The 17,684-nt window shown below is 44.0% G+C and overlaps 1 long non-coding RNA gene across 1 annotated transcript in view; it reads left to right on the top strand.

The window, feature by feature from the left end:
- The first annotated feature begins 523 nt into the window (after positions 1-523).
- The window catches only part of LOC144100605 (uncharacterized), a 52,049-nt gene continuing 34,888 nt past the window's right edge, over positions 524-17,684 (top strand). Inside the window, exons 1-2 of the long non-coding RNA XR_013307755.1 lie at positions 524-619; positions 2,076-2,171. This is a non-coding gene — a long non-coding RNA (uncharacterized LOC144100605). The remainder of the gene's footprint in view (positions 620-2,075; positions 2,172-17,684) is intronic.

Raw genomic sequence — 17,684 nt, 5'->3', positions numbered from 1 at the left:
AATATTTATCTTTCATCTTCGAGAATTTGGCATGTGATTGAAAATTCCCAAAAGAAATTATTTCGTCTGAGTACAAAACATCGCTTCATTTTTCCATTCCACCGGAAGATGAACGCATTATTCGATCGGCCATACCTGTTGTTGATCCCTGATATATACAAAAAGTATATTTAAATGCTTTTGAACATCAGCCATAGGGGCTTAGTCACTTTGGCATTCAGTTTCACATCCGAAGCAGGCTGCTCGATCGGGGCGGCGGCGGCGTATGTCAATGGATGCGCAAAACAAAAATTCAGTTGTGCTGTTGAATGTCAGCTGCATGTTTGGGAGGCCCAGGAGGTCTAATATATACTGGACCTTTGTACTGCAGCGTTCCAAATAGCCCATGTGTCATTTCGAGTCATTAAACCTCACAGTATAAGCATTATTAGTTCATTAGCAATTTTATTGAGAATCTTCCGCATACCAGTCGCAGATGTCATGCAGTGAGAACGTTGATCAAAAGGCAATTCTCATTAGCTGGCCACTGATGCACTACACTGACGCTATTTAAGCACGTCCTATCCAGCTATATTTATTCTATTAGAACCCTATCGTCGAGGTTCATCGTATTGAGAAGGTAATCTCCTATTTCGTTCGCTCATGCGCTAAATATGTTCTTTCCTTAATGCACCGCCTTGTAGAACGCATATGCGAATTCTATCCTTTACTATGTTCCAGGACATGAATATTTGCACTGTACTTCGAAGTTCTGCGGAAAACATTGTTGTTAATGTGTTTTATGTAATTCATTAACTGCTGAAGCAAGGACTCTAATGAAACTGGTGGAGCCCAAATAATATGATGCTGTTAGTATTAATTCTACTTGATACGTGATGAAACATCTCCTTGTTTTAGTGAGCGTAAAAATTGTGCATTTGACATCCAGAATTATCCAGTAAATTGCAGTAAATACCCTGCGTTGTAGCAGCGCTTACGTGTTAAATGCAACAGATATAGAAATGATATGAACGAAGAAGTAAAGTATGAACAGGAAAATACACTACAGTTTATATCGTTCTCTAAGAAGAATGTGAAAACAATGCAAGACGCAATGGGGGTCGCACAGCAATTAGCTGATTTGACCTACTAACAGAAATAGACGGTCTGGTCTCGGAAAGATCTAGAAGGAAGGGTCTTGGAAGGAAAGAAGATGTCGTGAATTGTGTCTTGGAAGGATGCAAAACCGGAAAGATCTGGTTATACAAATCTGGACGAAACCAGGCAGTCATCTTTGACGGGCAAGAAAATGTAATTTCTCGTCACATGCTGAAAACAGGTGCCCCATGCAGTCTCAGAAACTACGTGGTAACGCTGAATATACTGCCTAGATAAAGAATGAATGCCCACAATGAAACGTGACTCTTATGTGTTTTCTAACGATTTAGGAAGCTGATCTCTTACCCTGAGATATGTGTTGCGTGGGTTTGTTATAGCATTTAGGCCCTGGGACGCGCATTGTCCAGTGTTCAAACCTATTTTCATGTTCACTGCCTGTTCTAGCAATTTTAGCGAACAGTTCGAGCTGGTGCAAGCACTAAGGCGTTACGCAACATCTACAGCTTTCAACATTTTGGGGCCTGGCGCATATCTTTTACAGAAGTACATATGTTCAGAGTATTTGTAACGTGATAACGCCCGTTACAGAAATGCCAAGATACAGCATATACTAAAAAACGCCATGCCGTTCTCAAAAATGAAGCGAGCGATATCAAGATTTATAGCACTAAAAACATAGGCTAGGTGAAAGGATTTAAGGCCACAGCGCTATATTTTCCAGCAGTATAGCACAGCGTTGATGCCATTCCTGAAGCTTTACATTTGCGTAGCTGATTGGAATCAGCGTCAGATCTTTTCTATTGCTTGCAGTCTATAAGAGTTATGGGTTATGGGGACTTACCGTCTCAAAGCGACTCAGGCTATGGGGTAGGCCATAGTGAACGGCTCCGGAAATTTCGACCAACTGGGCTTCTTTAACGTGCACTGACATCGCACAGTAGACGTGCATCTAGAATTTCGCCTCCATCGAAATTCAGCCGCCACGGCCGGGATCGAACCGGAGTCTTCCGGGTCAGCAGCCGAGCGCCATAACCACTGAGCCACCGCGGCGGGTTTCAGCCTATAAGAGTGCTGTAAGTATTCCCTGTCCAGCCTAAAACAATGAATAATGTATGACGACTTTTGAGGCCGCCTGTACACTTGGTAAACGCATGCCGATAATGGATAGGCGAAATATACTATATGTTATCGTTTTATCTGTGTCTTAGTCCGAAATAGAAGAGTCCAACATTAGGTTCTTAATTTGGCAGCTCTCCAAGTGGTTTCAACACTGCTGTTAGGCCAGAAATTAATCACAGGAATCTTGCACTTATACACATTGCCGATTTCCATTGCATTTATTTGATCACCTAGAGTTTTTTAGTAAAACTGGTAAGGAAACTTATTTCCACAATAGTCGGTCATTAGCTTTGTCAACATAGTTTTATGAAAGATAATACCTTGCATTGGGGCTTAAGTTCGATAAAGCGCCTCTTTTTCTGCAAATGTGCTGTAAAAAAATGCCTCCAGTGAAACTTCTTCGGTCGGCCTCACAGTCTCCACTCCAAATTTCACCTAAGATGTAGGAAGCCTAATAGCCTGATAAAGTAGAAACCTGATAAAGTGAAAGAAACAGTCGAAACCTGATAAAATCTTGCCAATGAGCGCTGATGTAAAAATGCATTTCAGGAAAGGCGTGGCGGTTCTTAAGACAGCTCATAGATGGCGCTATTTGGCGCTATATTGGCGGGTTTTTACGCATAGGAATTTTGGCGGGCTTTCACAAGGCGTAGTCGGCCGGACGATGGGTCGGCAAGCTAGGAAAGTTAAGGAGGACAAGGACGGGGAGTTAGTACAGTGCCAGGAGTGCGACCGTTGGTGTTACTTAGATGAGACAGGGTTCGGGAGCTTAGCCGAGGCGGGTGAGGCTAGCTTCGTGTGTAAGATGTGCAAGCGGTTTGGGGACGCCGTTCATGCGTTAAAAGGGGAATGGGAAGCTGGGTTTAATGCACTTAATGCGGACCGGCAGGTCGAACGAGAGGATCGGATTAAGCTGGAAGCTCAGGTCGCCGATTTGATTAAAAAGGAGGAGAATAATGCCGCCCTGTTGAAGCGAATGGTGGGCGAGATTAAAGAAGAGCGGGAAAAGCGGACCCAGCTAGAAAAACAGGTTGAAGCGCTCAGGTCGCGGCCGGCTGGGCACCCCAGTTCGGAGAAGTGTCAGGTGGAGGACGAGGCTCGTCGATCGTACAGTGCTGTAGTGCAGCGAGCATTGAGTGAGAAAAATGCGAACGAAATGAAAAAGGTTAAAGCGGGCATGGAAACTCGCGACAATAGCGTAAAGCGGCAGGAGAGTCAGCTAGAGCGATCCGGAGGCCAACAGATGGAATTAGGAAGCGAACGTTTGGGGCACAGGAGAGTTCTGGTGGTCGGGGACTCGAATGTAGCGAGGGTTGAGGGAGGCGTTCTGACGGCAGTGAAGGCAGACAGGCGGGTGCAGGTGGAGGCTCAGTCGGGAAAGTGCATGGTGGATGCAATGGCCAGAGCCCGGGAGGTGGTGGTGGGTAGCATGGATGGCGAACACCTTGTGGTCATCCATGCTGGTCTCAATGATGTACTGCAGGGGAGGAGCCAGAATCTTGAGACGCAGTTGGAGGTGGGGATGCGTAGGCTTAGAGAGGCCTCTGAGAGTGTGCATGTGACCATATGCACAATCCCAGAGGTCCAGAGGCAGGCTCGCGAAACGGAAAGGAGGGTCGTGGAGACTAATCGGGTAATTAGGCTATTGAGTCGACGACTAAGATACGAGGTGATGGAGGTCAACAGGGAAGTGTACGAGGTTAGGCCCCACCCTTTTGCACAGGATGGCATCCACTACGGTGGTGCCACTGGCAAGAAGGTGGGTAGTAGGATAGGTCGCCAGGCAACAGCTTTTTTGGGGGGACCCAGAGCTCTGAAGGAACCAGTGTAGAGAAGGAAGAATTAAGATCAAACGGGCAATGGAACCATAGGGGAAGAAAGAGACGCAAGCGCCAGGGCCAAGTTAATTCAGATATAGGTTTCATTAACATGCAAGGTGGCAGGAATAGACTGAAATGGGAGGAAATAGAAGAACAGTTAAGACAGGAGGAATTAATGGTATATGGTTTAGCGGAAACACATCTTAGAGACATGGAGCAACCACCCTGTAACCCAGACTACGCATGGGAATATTGCAATAGAACAGAGGGCAGCAGAAAGGGAGGTGGAATTGGGGCATTCATTCATAAAAGTATGAATTTTCAAAGGGTTAGACTGGGATGCAGGGAACATTTATGGCTAAAAGGAACAGTGGCAGGCAAGCAAACACTCCTTGGCTTTGTATACCTGTGGACAGGGGTTAATGCCAAAGAGGAAAACAGGAAAATGTTAGAATGTATTGCAAGCGACATTGATGAGCTAGGAGGACAGGGCGAGATAATTATATTAGGCGACATGAATGCACACATAGAAGACCTGGATGGGTGCACGGATTCGACAGGAAGCATGCTGCAGGACATGTGTGACAGGCATGATTTAGTTGTATGCAACAGCACCGAGAAGTGTGAAGGGCTCATAACATGGGAGGCGGGGAGTCTGCACTCGACGATAGATTATGCACTAATGTCACAGAGGATGTATAACAGATTAGGGGTAATGAGCATAGATGAAGATGGTTCCAGAAGTCTAGGTAGTGACCACAAGCGTATCAAGTTGAGCTTCAGAAGAAAAAGCAATGTAGGACTGAATCAAGATAAACAATCAGGGGGAAATTTTTACTCAGAAAAGCAATTGGAAGTAGCAGCCAAACAAATCGAGAAAGTAATTTTTGAGGATAGCGAAACAGAATGGACTTATACCAAATTAACTCGATTACTGGAGCTAGAGCTAGCTAAGGTGGGAGTAAAGCTAAAAGGGAAAAGATGCAAACCCAAGAGTTGGTGGGATGAGGAGGTCAAGAGGGCAATAGAAAAGCGCAAGGAAGCATCCAGGGAACACAGATATTCCAAGAAGAGGGGGGAACCAAAACCCGAAGTAGACAGAAAATGGGATACCTTCATAAAGTGTAGAAGGGACGCATCCTATTTGATTAATGAGAAAATTAGAAGAAAGGGTGCCCAATGGATGTCAAAAGTAAATAAAAAGGATAGAAAAGCAGCCCAAAAATTCTGGAAACATCTAAATGCAATGAGTAATAAAACTAGGCTAGAACAAAGGTTTATTGTTACAGATGAGGGTATTCGACTAGAAGGGGATGAAGCAATAAAACACATAGGAACAAGGATGACGGAAAAATTTTCAGCAAAGCACGTGGTACATAATTTATCGAAGGAGGATAGACCGGTTACAGCAATAGCTTCACTTGAGCAAGGAGAGTGGGAAAGGGCAGAGAAGAAGGTTCCTAGTGGCACATCAACAGGACCAGATGGTATCCCGATTATGTTGATAAAGAAGTTAGGACCAAAATCCAAGCAAACATTAATACAGGTAGTGAACAAAATGATAGTGGATGAGAAAGTCCCCGATGAATGGCGATTAAGTAGAATGAACATGATATATAAGGGAAAGGGGGACAAAGCAGACGTAAGTAACTATCGCCCCATAACAGTGACGTCTGTGGTTTACAGGGTGGTGATGCAAATTATAAAGGATAGACTGCAGGCTTGGGTGGAGAACGAGGGGGTGCTAGGGGAACTACAGAATGGGTTCCGGAAACAAAGGAGGTTGGAGGACAATCTATTTTCATTGACACAGTGTATAGAAATTGCGGAAAAGAAACATAGGCCCTTATTGCTAGCATTTCTGGATATTAGGGGAGCCTATGACAACGTTACTCAGGAGCATTTGTGGGAAATATTGGGCACATTGGATGTGGAAAATGGAGTAATTAATCTTTTAAAAGATATATATAGAGGTAACAGAGTGCTCATAAAATGGGAAAAAAATGTATCAGGGCCTGTAGAGATACAGCGGGGGCTTAGACAAGGATGTCCTCTGTCCCCTTTGTTGTTCATGTTGTACCTGCAAGGTTTGGAGGCCAAGCTAGAGGGGAGCGGACTAGGTTTCAACCTATCTTTTTTCAAGCAAGGGGAATTGATTAAACAGACATTACCGGGACTAATATATGCGGACGATATAGTGATAATGGCTGACAACAAGGAAGACCTGCAAAAGTTGTTAGACATATGCAGTACAGAGGGAGATAGATTAGGCTTCAAGTATAGTAAGGAAAAATCTGCAGTCATGACATTTAATGAAGAGAGCGGCGAGCATAGAATACAGGAGTTCGTGCTAAAGGTAGTGAATGAGTACAAGTATCTTGGGGTGTGGATAAATAACAGTGTTGAGTATCTGACAGAGCATGAAAAATATGTAATGAATAAAGCTAGTAGGAATGCAGCTGTCATGAAAAATAGGGCACTGTGGAATTACAATAGGTATGAGGTGGTAAGAGGGATCTGGAAAGGGGTGATGGTCCCTAGCCTGACCTTCGGGAATGCGGTCCTGTGTATGAGGCCAGATGTTCAAGCAAGGCTGGAAATTAGGCAACGGGGAGTAGGGAGGTTAGCTTTGGGAGCACATGGCAATACACCAAATCAGGGGGTACAGGGTGATATGGGATGGGCGTCTTTCGAGAGCAGAGAGGCTAGCAGTAAGATAGCATTTGAGGAACGATTGAGAAGGATGGAGGAAAAGCGGTGGGCTAGGAAAGTTTTCAGATACCTGTATATAAAGAATGTTGACACGAAATGGAGAAAGCGAACTAGAAAATTGACAAGCAAATATCTGGACAGCAGTAAGGGGGCAAATCAGCAATTATCGGTTAAGAAAAAGGTTAAAGGAACAGAGAGAGCTTTGTGGAAAACAGGGATGCTGACGAAATCGGCACTAGAAACATACCGGACCTTTAAACAGGAAATTGTCAAAGAAAATATCTATGATAATTGTAGGGGAAGTTCTTTGTTGTTTGAGGCCAGGACTGGAGTTTTGCGGACTAAGAAGTATAGAGTTAGGTACCAGGAGATAGACACTTTGTGCATTGCGTGCGGAGAGGAGGAGGAAACGGCTGAACACTTGATACTTTTCTGTAAAGGGCTTCACCCTACAGTGGAAGGCAGCGGGGCTGACTTACCCAAGGCATTGGGGTTTAGGGATAGTGAAGGAAAAGTGGATTTTAAGAGGTTAGAAGTAACCAAGCGAAGGTTATCTGATTGGTGGCTAAAAGCAAGACAGGAGTAAAATTTCACAAGACATGGCTAGGTGGCTTGAGCCACCGCCCGATGTAAAGGGTTCAGCCGTATCCATCCATCCATCCATCCATACCAAAAAGAAACTTAACACCAGGACCGGTTACATAATCATGCAAGGAGAAAGAAAGAGAGCGAACTGGTTAGAAAGAGAACACCAGTTAAAGGTTAAAGGAAATAGGCGTGCACGCTCTGTGCGAGACACATCTCAGGGATATAGAAGGTCCAAAGTTTATTGATGGCTATGCCTGGGAAGAGTGCAACAGAGCAACAACGGAGAAGAGCGGGTGATGGGTGGGCAGGCTGATACAGCAAACAACAAATTTGCAAAGAACAAACTCAACTTTCAAATAACATATCTTGGTATCAGGAACTATTACCGGTAAATGGGCATGGCTAGGGGTAGTTTATTTAGGAACAGAGGACACATGCAGGCAGGAAAACAAAGATCTAGTTAAGTCTCTTGATGACGATATAAAAGTTTGTAAACGGTGCCGATATGATTCTCCTGGCTGACATGAATGGCCACTTCAAGGATCTGGAAGGATGCGCAGATTGCAACGGGAAGTAATTCATAGTCTTCTGTGAGCGCCACAAAGTAGTTATTGTATATACAGAAACATAATGTCAGGGACAAATCAAGTGGGAATGCTGTAACACGCAGACAACCATTCACTACTGCATAATGCGAGAGTGAATCTACAGCAAGCTCGTAAAAGTGGAAAGAGATGAAGAGGCGGAATACAGCCTGGGAAGTGATCATCAGCATATTAGTCAGCAATTGGAAGCCCATATGAAAAGAGCCCTGATTAAACCACGAACAAATAGCGCTAATAGAGGCAGGCTTAGAACAAGCAATAGAGAAACGCCCAATGGAAAAGCGGGATTATTATCCGTTTGAACTATTAATCAGTACAGAAATTAAACAAGTAAAAGGGTAAACCGCTGGTGAATAAGGAGGAAGCTGGTGGAATAAGAAAAATGAGGAGGCCGTCGAACAAGGACGGCTTCAAGGAAACGCGAAGAAGCAACGAAAAACCTGTTATTTTTAAGAAAAACTACTAAAGATAAGAATCTTATCGCCAAAACAAACAGGAAGTGCAGGTAAGAGTCCACGCTAAAATGAAGCAGTCCACTAATAGCTCGCATGCTAAAGTTTGCAATGCGACAAAAGGAGGGCCAAGAAAATACTGGAAACATAAAACCTGGCTGGGTATCGAAGATTGCAGAAATAGATTCAAGATGCCGGAGGAAAATGTTGCGAAGGGGGACAGCGCTCAACCACATTACGTCTGTTATAGCTGAGTTATTTAGGAGCAACGATATGATATAGCCTCCCCAAATAAGGGTGCAATACACGACAGCATAATAGACGTATGCTTAGAACTGGCCAGTCTTAACTGGAAAAATTTATGGTGGTTCAGCTCTGGTTAAACCTCGAGTGACGCGATACTACAGCTGGCCGACTGGAACTTAACCAGATGAATTGTAAAGTCAGGCTTTCACCGCTGCGTTTCACTAGGCACTCCTTCTCATCTTCTTCCTACTTGACACGGCCCATGCGCACAGGTGTTGCAGCTCGCGCCGCCGGCAGCAGCAGCTGCTCCGCGGCACTTGACCAGCCAGGTGGCTGGTCACGTGACCAACCACGTGACGAACCACGTGAAAAGCCATGGCACCGCGCCACCAGCAGCTGCTTCGCATCACGTTATCAATCACGTAACCAACCACGTGACCAACCACGTGACCGTGGCGCCGCCATGCTGAAGGCTCGAAATGATAACGTAATGTCGCTAACGCTACAAAAGGCAGAGACGAATATTCCTAACTGCACGACCGCAGGGAAGGAAGAAATTCCAATCAACCTGATAATCAAGTTGGTCCAAGAAGCAAGGAAACGTTGTTAAAAGCATTGGATACAGTAATAACAAATAAGCAAACTCCGGACATCTGGCGACAGAGTAATATGAATTTGATTTTTAAAGGGAAAGGAGATAAAGATTCCAAAAATGCTGAGTCCTTACTACTAACTGCATTTACGTTTTCGTTAACCCAGTTGGTTTTGGATGCTACAAGAATTTCCAGCTCTGCTGTACTTGACGTTGCGTTTGCAAGTAGCTCGCTTTCAGACTGCTCAGTCAGTGTCAAGGACGGTATATCTGATCATCAGTTACTTGTTTTTGAGTGTCCTATTTCGGGCTTGGGATCGTATGTTAAACCTTCTGACACATTTGTAAGAGACTATACGCATGCTGATGATGACGGAATTATTAGTTGTATGGAATCTTTATTCCCTTCTTTTATTGAGACAAATGACTTTAATGTGCTGTGGTCAAAGTTTAAAGACATAGTCATGCACTGTGAAAGCACCTACGTGCCTTCGAAGAAAAAGCGCATCAACAGGGAGTACCCGCGGATGGATCGTAATCTGATACATCGGAAACGCATAATAAAACGCTCTCGAAAACGTGGTGACAGGAATCAACTTGCAAGTCTAGTACGCACTTTCAAAGATAAAGTGCGCGCTGCAAGAGATCAGTTCTTTTCTTCCACATTGACTTCTTTCATGTCGGAGCAACCAAGGAAATTCTGGCAATATTTATTTAAAGATAAAAGCGGCATCACAGAGATTAGAACATCTGGCACAGGCATTGACGATCCTTTGACCATTGCTAATGAATTTAACGCCTTTTTTCAATCGGTGTTTACCATAAACGCATCGCACGCGCACTTGCAACCTTACGCGCTTCGTAATCCGATGCCCGAAGTAGATTTAAGCAAAAACGGCGTCCTCAGTCTTTTACGTAATCTAGACAAAAAAGTCATCAGGTCCGGACAAAATATCTAATGTTTTGCTCAACAGATACGCAATCTGGGTAGCAGAGTACTTATATGTAATATATAAAACATCGTTAGAATCCTGTGTGATACCAGATGACTGGCGCCTTGCAAGGATAGTTCCGATTCACAAATCTGGATCCCCTTTAGAACTAAATAATTACAGACCAGTTTCCTTAACATCCACAACTTGTAAACTGCTAGAACATATTTTATTTAAAGCGATTATAACACATTTAGAGAATAACCATTTACTTCATGCAAATCAACATGGATTTAGGGCTGGTTTATCCACAATAACACAGTTAGCTGAGATAACGGATGATTTTATGAATGAGCTGAATATGAGGGGTCAAATCGATGCAGTGTTTTTGGACTTTTCCAAAGCGTTCGATGTAGTTCCGCATGCCAATTTAGTAACTAAACTGCTCTCAATGGGCATTGAACGCAATATCTTCCGTTGGATAGAATCTTATTTGTCGTCAAGAAAACAATACGTTCCTGTTAAAGACTGCGTTTCTGGTACACTGGAAGTGCACTCAGGGGTGCCACAGGGGTCAGTTCTCGGTCCCTTGTTGTTCTTAGTTTATATCAATGACATCTATTTACCTGTTCAATCGCCTGTGAAGATCCGGTTGTTTGCGGACGATTGTGTTATTTATACTAGTGTAAATCATCACTCCGACCAAGTAAGGCTTAATGACGCGTTGCACTCAATTAGAGTATGGTGTGAAACATGGGGACTGAAGCTAAACACTTTGAAGACGGCAGCTATTACATTTACCAACAGAAAGAACCCTTAGATTTTGCTTATATTTTTAATAATTGGGTGATGATGGTGATGGATTTTTATGGCGCAAGGGCATCTATGGCCAAAGAGCGCCATGGCAGAAGGTATTTTTCAAATTCTCAAGGTGGGGTCGAAGACGCATTTCCCAAGCATTTCACCCTAAATAAGCTGAGCACCAGACCAGGGGAAAGCTTGTACCCATTGTATCACCGGTGGGTACCCGGCGGCACTGGGGATCGAACCCCGCACCTCCCGCATGCGAGGCGGATGCTTAACCACTTGGCCCCCGCTGCGGTTAATAATTCTTATATTCAAAAAAAAACCAGCGAGTGAAGTATTAGGTGTTACACTCACAGGCAATTTAAGTTGGGAACCCCATATATAAAACGTTTGCAGCAACGCGCTAAAAAAGCTGGCATCTTTGAAACGGAAATTGCGCCGTACTTCATCGACCGTTAAGTTAACAGCATACAATGCTCTTGTCAGACCAAAATTCGAATATGCGGATTTAATCTGGAGCCCTCATCAAAAATATTTAATCAAGAAAATAGAAAGAGTGCAAAATTTAGCTTTGCGGTTTATATACTACACATACTCGCGTTTTTCAAGCGTGTCCGTTCTTCGCGACAGGGCGAAATTGAAAAAACTAGTTCACCGCAGAATCGTATCTCGCATCAAATTTTTATATCAGCTGTACCATGTCACTACAAAATAGCGCGTGAATGTTATTTACCCGAGCACCCCATGCGCTCCGCTCGTACAAACCACAACAAAACAATTAAGCAACCATTTAGTAACCTTAACATCCATCAATATTCTCTTTTTCCCCATGCAATTTCACTATGGAATAAATTACCCGAAGAAGTAGTTAACTCTAATACAACAGAATCGTTCGCTCAGCTTTCAAATAACCTTTTCTTTGACCTCTAAGGTAACCGCAATGAAAGCAGTTTCTTTTGCGTTACGCTTTTTCATTGTTATTTTGTTTACGTATTGCACTGTTGTACGTTCATGTTTATTTCTGTTATGTATAGTGTTACAATGATGTATGTACATGTTTTGTTGTGTTCTTAATTGCTAATTGGCATTGGTAATTTACGTTGTTGTATGTACCCACTCCTGCTTGGGCCCGAATAGGGCCTGCAGTATTTGTAAATAAATAAAAGAAGATGAACATAATGTCCTTCAGATCGATTACGATAAGATGTGTTATTTATAGGCTTGCAATTTGAATGGTGAAATTAAAAATAGAGTCATGCGTAAAAAGTATTCAGATGCTCTGAGAACTTTAGAATCGGTTCAGAAAGGGTAGGCGCTTCAATGATAGCCAGTTAGTGCTTACCCAATGCATAAAAATAGCTCAAGTGGAAAACGCACCTCTGCATTTATCTCTCCTGGATGTGCCACAACGTGAAAATGGAACTGTTATGAAACTATTAAAAATTGAAGGTATCGGTCATAATGTAATTGATTTCCTACAGGAAATATACCGAGACATAAAGTTGAAATGACATCGGAAGGGATAAATAGTGCGACAACTGTCAAAGTAGGCAAAGGATTAAGGCAAAGTAGAAGCATGGGCGAGTTGGTAGGTACTCATTATAAAACAGCGCACGAAATAGAAGGACGTCTCGTTGTCTTGTTTCATTTCGTTGTCTTGTTTCATTGCAGATTTCCGTCGTCCTTGTCATGTTTGCGCTGTATTAGAATGATTAAGGCAATGTTGTTCTCTTTCATTGCTGGTATTAATGCTTTATGTGATAAATATGGAAACAGGGCTACAACGAAAGTATCTAGTTTATATAATCTGTCGTACAGAATAGGTGGAAAGGGCATTGAGCAAAGGCTGCCTGGGTTAATGTATGCGGAGAATATTGTACAGTTAGTAGATAGCCAAGGCGATTGGCAAACTTTTTTTGCTGTGGACACAAAAGAGACGGTCTAGTTTTCAGTTTTACGGCAATTAAGTAAGTTTCGATGGTTTTAAAAGATACAGCTAAACAGGAGCTTACAATACATGTCCATGAAATACCAAGACTGCCCGAATAAAAATACTTAGCGGTATGAGGTAACGAAGGATAGATATACGCCGAAGAGCACTATCAGCCTGTTAGAGCGAACGGTCGAAGGGATTCTGGGATAAAAAACAGAGGGCAATATGGAGGTACAACAAGTGTAAAGTACTGAGAAGTATTTCGAAAGGAATAATGGTTGCGAACGTCATCCATCCATCCATCCATCCATCCATCCATCCATCCATCCATCCATCCATCCATCCATCCATCCATCCATCCATCCATCCATCCATCCATCCATCCATCCATCCATCCATCCATCAACCCACCCATTCATCCATCCATCCACCCATCCATCGATCCACTCACCCATCCACCCACCCAAGCACCCATCCACCAACCCATCCATCCACCCATCCACCCATCCACCCATTCATCCATCCATCCATCCATCCATCCATCCATCCATCCATCCATCCATCCATCCATCCATCCATCCATCCATCCATCCATCCATCCATCCATCCATCCATCCATCCATCCATCCATCCATTCATTCATTCATTCATTCATTCATTCATTCATTCATTCATTCATTCATCCATCCATCCATCCATCCATCCATCATTGGTGCTGTACATAATTTTAAGACGCCGCAGAAGCAATTTTGTGCCGAGAACTCTAATATTTAAATCCTCAAAGAAGAGGCTTATTCGCCGCGTCTCCTCTCGCGCGACCCATAGCAGCGGAGATTTTCAGTTGCCTCGAGCTTGAAACATTTCTAACCATCTATCCCCATATTACAATAGAGAATGGAAGTAGGGACAGTAAGGAGCAGGTTAGGCAGAGAAAAAGGTTCTGCATAGCTACCATGCACCGCTACAATAGAGAAGTGGTTATTTACAAGGAAACAGAGGATGGATGGATGCCGATTGTCTTCATATGGCTGCGTTTCACTGTGCACAGATCATCGCCATCGTTCTGCTTCCTCTGGCGCAGCTTTACTCAGCTGGTTTTGCTCCTATGTGGCTGCCTGAGGCTTCGCAGCTCAGTGTCATGCCTGCGCTGCAGCTGCTGCCACTTGACGCTGCTCTTTCGCTACCTCTGTCTCCGTTTCACGCTCGAGGCGTGTAGCTTTGGCAAGCGTTGACAAAAAACGTCGAATTTCCTCCTCTGCCTATGAAGCGCCTGCTCTGAGCCCTCCTCCTGTCATGTTGCTTTCCATGAAGGTGAAAGCACTTGATGGTTGAGTATCCAAGCCTGCACTGCATTTACCCTGCCCCACCACACAAACCAAGTCACAACAGCACCCACTTGCGAATTACTCCTGACATCTTCCAGACGCGAACTATTGCGCGTCCCATAGATCTCTGGCGTTCTCTGTACGCAGCTCGGAAAACAAGTGCTTGCGTTTGGCACACAGCTCGAAAGTCTGACAGTTTGGCAAACTCGCTGAATTCCTGTGGCGATGGCCGAGTAGTAGCAGGGCACAACACGAGCGTAAACAGGAAATTAAAAAAAAGTGGCGATGGGCGAGTGGTTTAAAGCATCGGCCAGCATAGTTCCTGTGTTCGTACGAATCCGTCTCGGCGCTGAGCGTACAGAAGCTTTTTGTTTGTCTATTTAGACTGAGTCACAACCACGTACAGACACACACCTATACACACACACATGACCGGCACCGGGTCTTATTACGGTGTTGCTTCTAATGCTTACGCACATGCCCACAACTCCAGAAATTGCCCGTCAGAAACGGTGTCGGAACGCTGTGGTGGTTGTCTCGTGCGTTGTGGCTTCTGAAATAAAGCTGCTCTTCATGCATGAATTTCTATATTATGCAACAAGGATTGGACAACACGAGCGCTAAACTTGCGCTAACCGATTTTTATTTGGCGCTTATTGCTTTACAAAGTAACAGGTAGGGTACCAGGGTAGAATCATACCAACTAAAGCATTATCTTGTCAACAGAATGACGCGAAATGTAAAAATGACCAAAGAATACAAAAACCAACAACCAATTCTCAGCGCGTTTCACACTATCGCCCGCGGCTCTTAATGCAAGAAAGCTATGTACTTTTTTGATAATGGTGCAGAAGGACTGCTAATACAATTCTCTTTCTCCAGTTTTTCTATTGCCGTGGCTTCAATTATCTCTCGTTTTTCGATCACCATGTTCGCCTATCGCCGAACATTCTGCAAACTTAGGTGTGCACTTGTGAACACTGCAGTGACGGGTAAAATTAAGAGACCCCTTCTCCCTAACATTTCTGAGGTGTTCAATGAGACGCTTATTTATGCAACATCCACTCTGCCCTACATACAACTTTCCACACGAAAGCGGAGACTTGTAAACGATGTTGTCGGTAATTACACAGATGAACTTTTATGCCGTATTGAGCAGGGATTCCGATCAATGACGTCCGGGCAAGTGGCCTTCGTCGTGAAAGGTTGCACGGAAAATCAGAGTTAAAGTTTGCATCTCGGCCCTAGCAAAATTGTCCTGCGTGTGCAAGGCCACATGCCCGGACGTCGTTGATCAGAGTCCCTGCTCTATAAGGCATCAGAATACGTTTGTGTCATATACCGGCAACGTAGTCTACAAGATACCGCTTTGTCGTCGCAAGTTGTATATAGGGCAGACAGGCAGTTACCTAAATAAGCGCCTCAGTGAACACCAAAGATATGTTAGAGATGAGAGGTCAAGTAATTTGGCTCGTCACTGCCGTGATCCTACGTGTGCACTGAAATTGGAAGAATGTTCGGTTATAGAAAAATATGGCGATTAAAAAACGGGAGAGAAAATTTAAGCCACTGCAAAAGAAAAAACCTGAGATGAAAATTTGTATCAGCAGTCCTTCTCTAGCATTCTCAATAAAAGTCATCGCTTTCTTGGATTCAAGGCCGCGGGGGGATAGTGTGAAACGTGCTAAGTAGTGGTTATTGTGTCGATTGGTTGCTTTTACGTCTTGACAAAACATGCTGTTGACAGTACGTGTCATCGCAAGGGAGTGGCGCATCGCTTAAGCGCAGCACTGCTGCGCCAGGAGTGGTATGGAGACTTTAAGCGATCTGTGAATGCAAAGTAGGTAGTGACCAATTTCGCATATATGGACATACCCTTAACGCAGAACTCAAGTCCGATTTCACCGATCTTTGTCTGTAGCCTGCTTGACGTTGAAAACCAAGCCTCGACGCGAAGCAGAAATGAAAGCAGCCGAGTTGCCTGCACATCTAATTAGCAAATTTGCTTTACCGGGCTAAATATTCCGCCATTTTAGTGCGTTAGGACTTGTAGTGGCCATTCTAGCATTTAGCAGTTTTGCGTTTGTTTTCCTGAAATCTGGTATGTAGCTACGTGCCCACCTGTCCTTGTGGTTGTGGGCAACCTGCCCAGGTGCGTATATATTTATATAAACAGGTAGGTAGTGGGCAAACTGCCCACCGTGGCAGGTGAAAGTTCAACTAATGATCGATGGCGAGAGGTTTCTCCGGAAGTGCAACCTGGTCTCACGATCCTTACCGATGGCAGCGTCTGCCACAGCGGGGCAGTGGTGCTTCGCTAAACCAATGCACCTATGCCCAAGGACTGGTATGACGACTCCTAGGGATTTGTGAATGTTAGGTCGAGTATGACCAAATGAGCATATATATGAGCTTTCACACATCGCTATACAAACAAGTTCAACTGTGCAAAATGAATCCCATCTCCGGAACTGAAGTGAAAACCGAAGTGCTAGCGCACCTAATTCGCATTACCTCTATGTACGTAAATCGGCCGTCATTTTGTTCTACGGTTCGGAGGAAATTTCGTATTGTGTCGAAAAAATCGTCAAACATGTTTGACTCTTTATTCTGCCTCGTCAGTGCGGTGCTTTGCGGACGATGCCCACCTAAGCGTGCGAGAATACCAAATAAAGTTATTAAATGCCTAAAAACACAACATCGCGCCCGCAGCAGCACATGCAATAAACAAAGGCAGGCAACCAGCCCCTGACCGTATCATCATGCACAATCCTTAGCACCCACTGCGCTTGCTTATCTCTCAGTGACTAGCAACAAAGATTATTTACGTTTGTGTTTCATGCGCAGAGGGCACACAGCGATACTGGCAATTAAACACATGAAAGTGGAAAGAAGGCGTGATTTTATTAATGACGTAATTTATTGTATGCTGTATTTTGGATTGTTTTGTCATCTGTAGTGAGCCTATGATAACACTCGAAATCTTCAGCCTTCCAGTATAAGGCAATCAGCTCGTGAATTAAACCATGCGCCTTGTGTGGCACTGAGGCAAAAACTTAGTCCGTCAACCTTTTGTGGGCCCAGCTGGGTTGGGTGCAGCGGTAGGCTTTACACTATCTTAAAGAAAATGGGAAAATATTTGGTTTTCTTAGCGGATTTAAGACTGGACGAGTGGCGTTTTTTGATGGCTGATGCATATCTCCTGTTCCTTTTCTGCCCAGATACTCGCCTGAATCTCAGCATGCTGAAGGTTGTTGGCATTGCCTTTTTAATGGCAACATACATTTACTACATTGAAATCGATGCGACTACATTTGTACCAGTTCCCATGCTTAACAGTAAGTGTGAATAACACGAAAGTATAGGTTTCACCGCAAGGCCTAAAAGCCCGTTCTTCATTTTTGAAATACGCGCGACATAACCGTGTATACTTTCAAGTGTACATTGTTGCCTTT

This window comes from Amblyomma americanum, chromosome 8, assembly GCF_052857255.1.
Source record: "Amblyomma americanum isolate KBUSLIRL-KWMA chromosome 8, ASM5285725v1, whole genome shotgun sequence".
NCBI classification, from domain to species: domain Eukaryota; kingdom Metazoa; phylum Arthropoda; class Arachnida; order Ixodida; family Ixodidae; genus Amblyomma; species Amblyomma americanum.
This window is presented reverse-complemented; position numbering and strand designations above follow the sequence as displayed.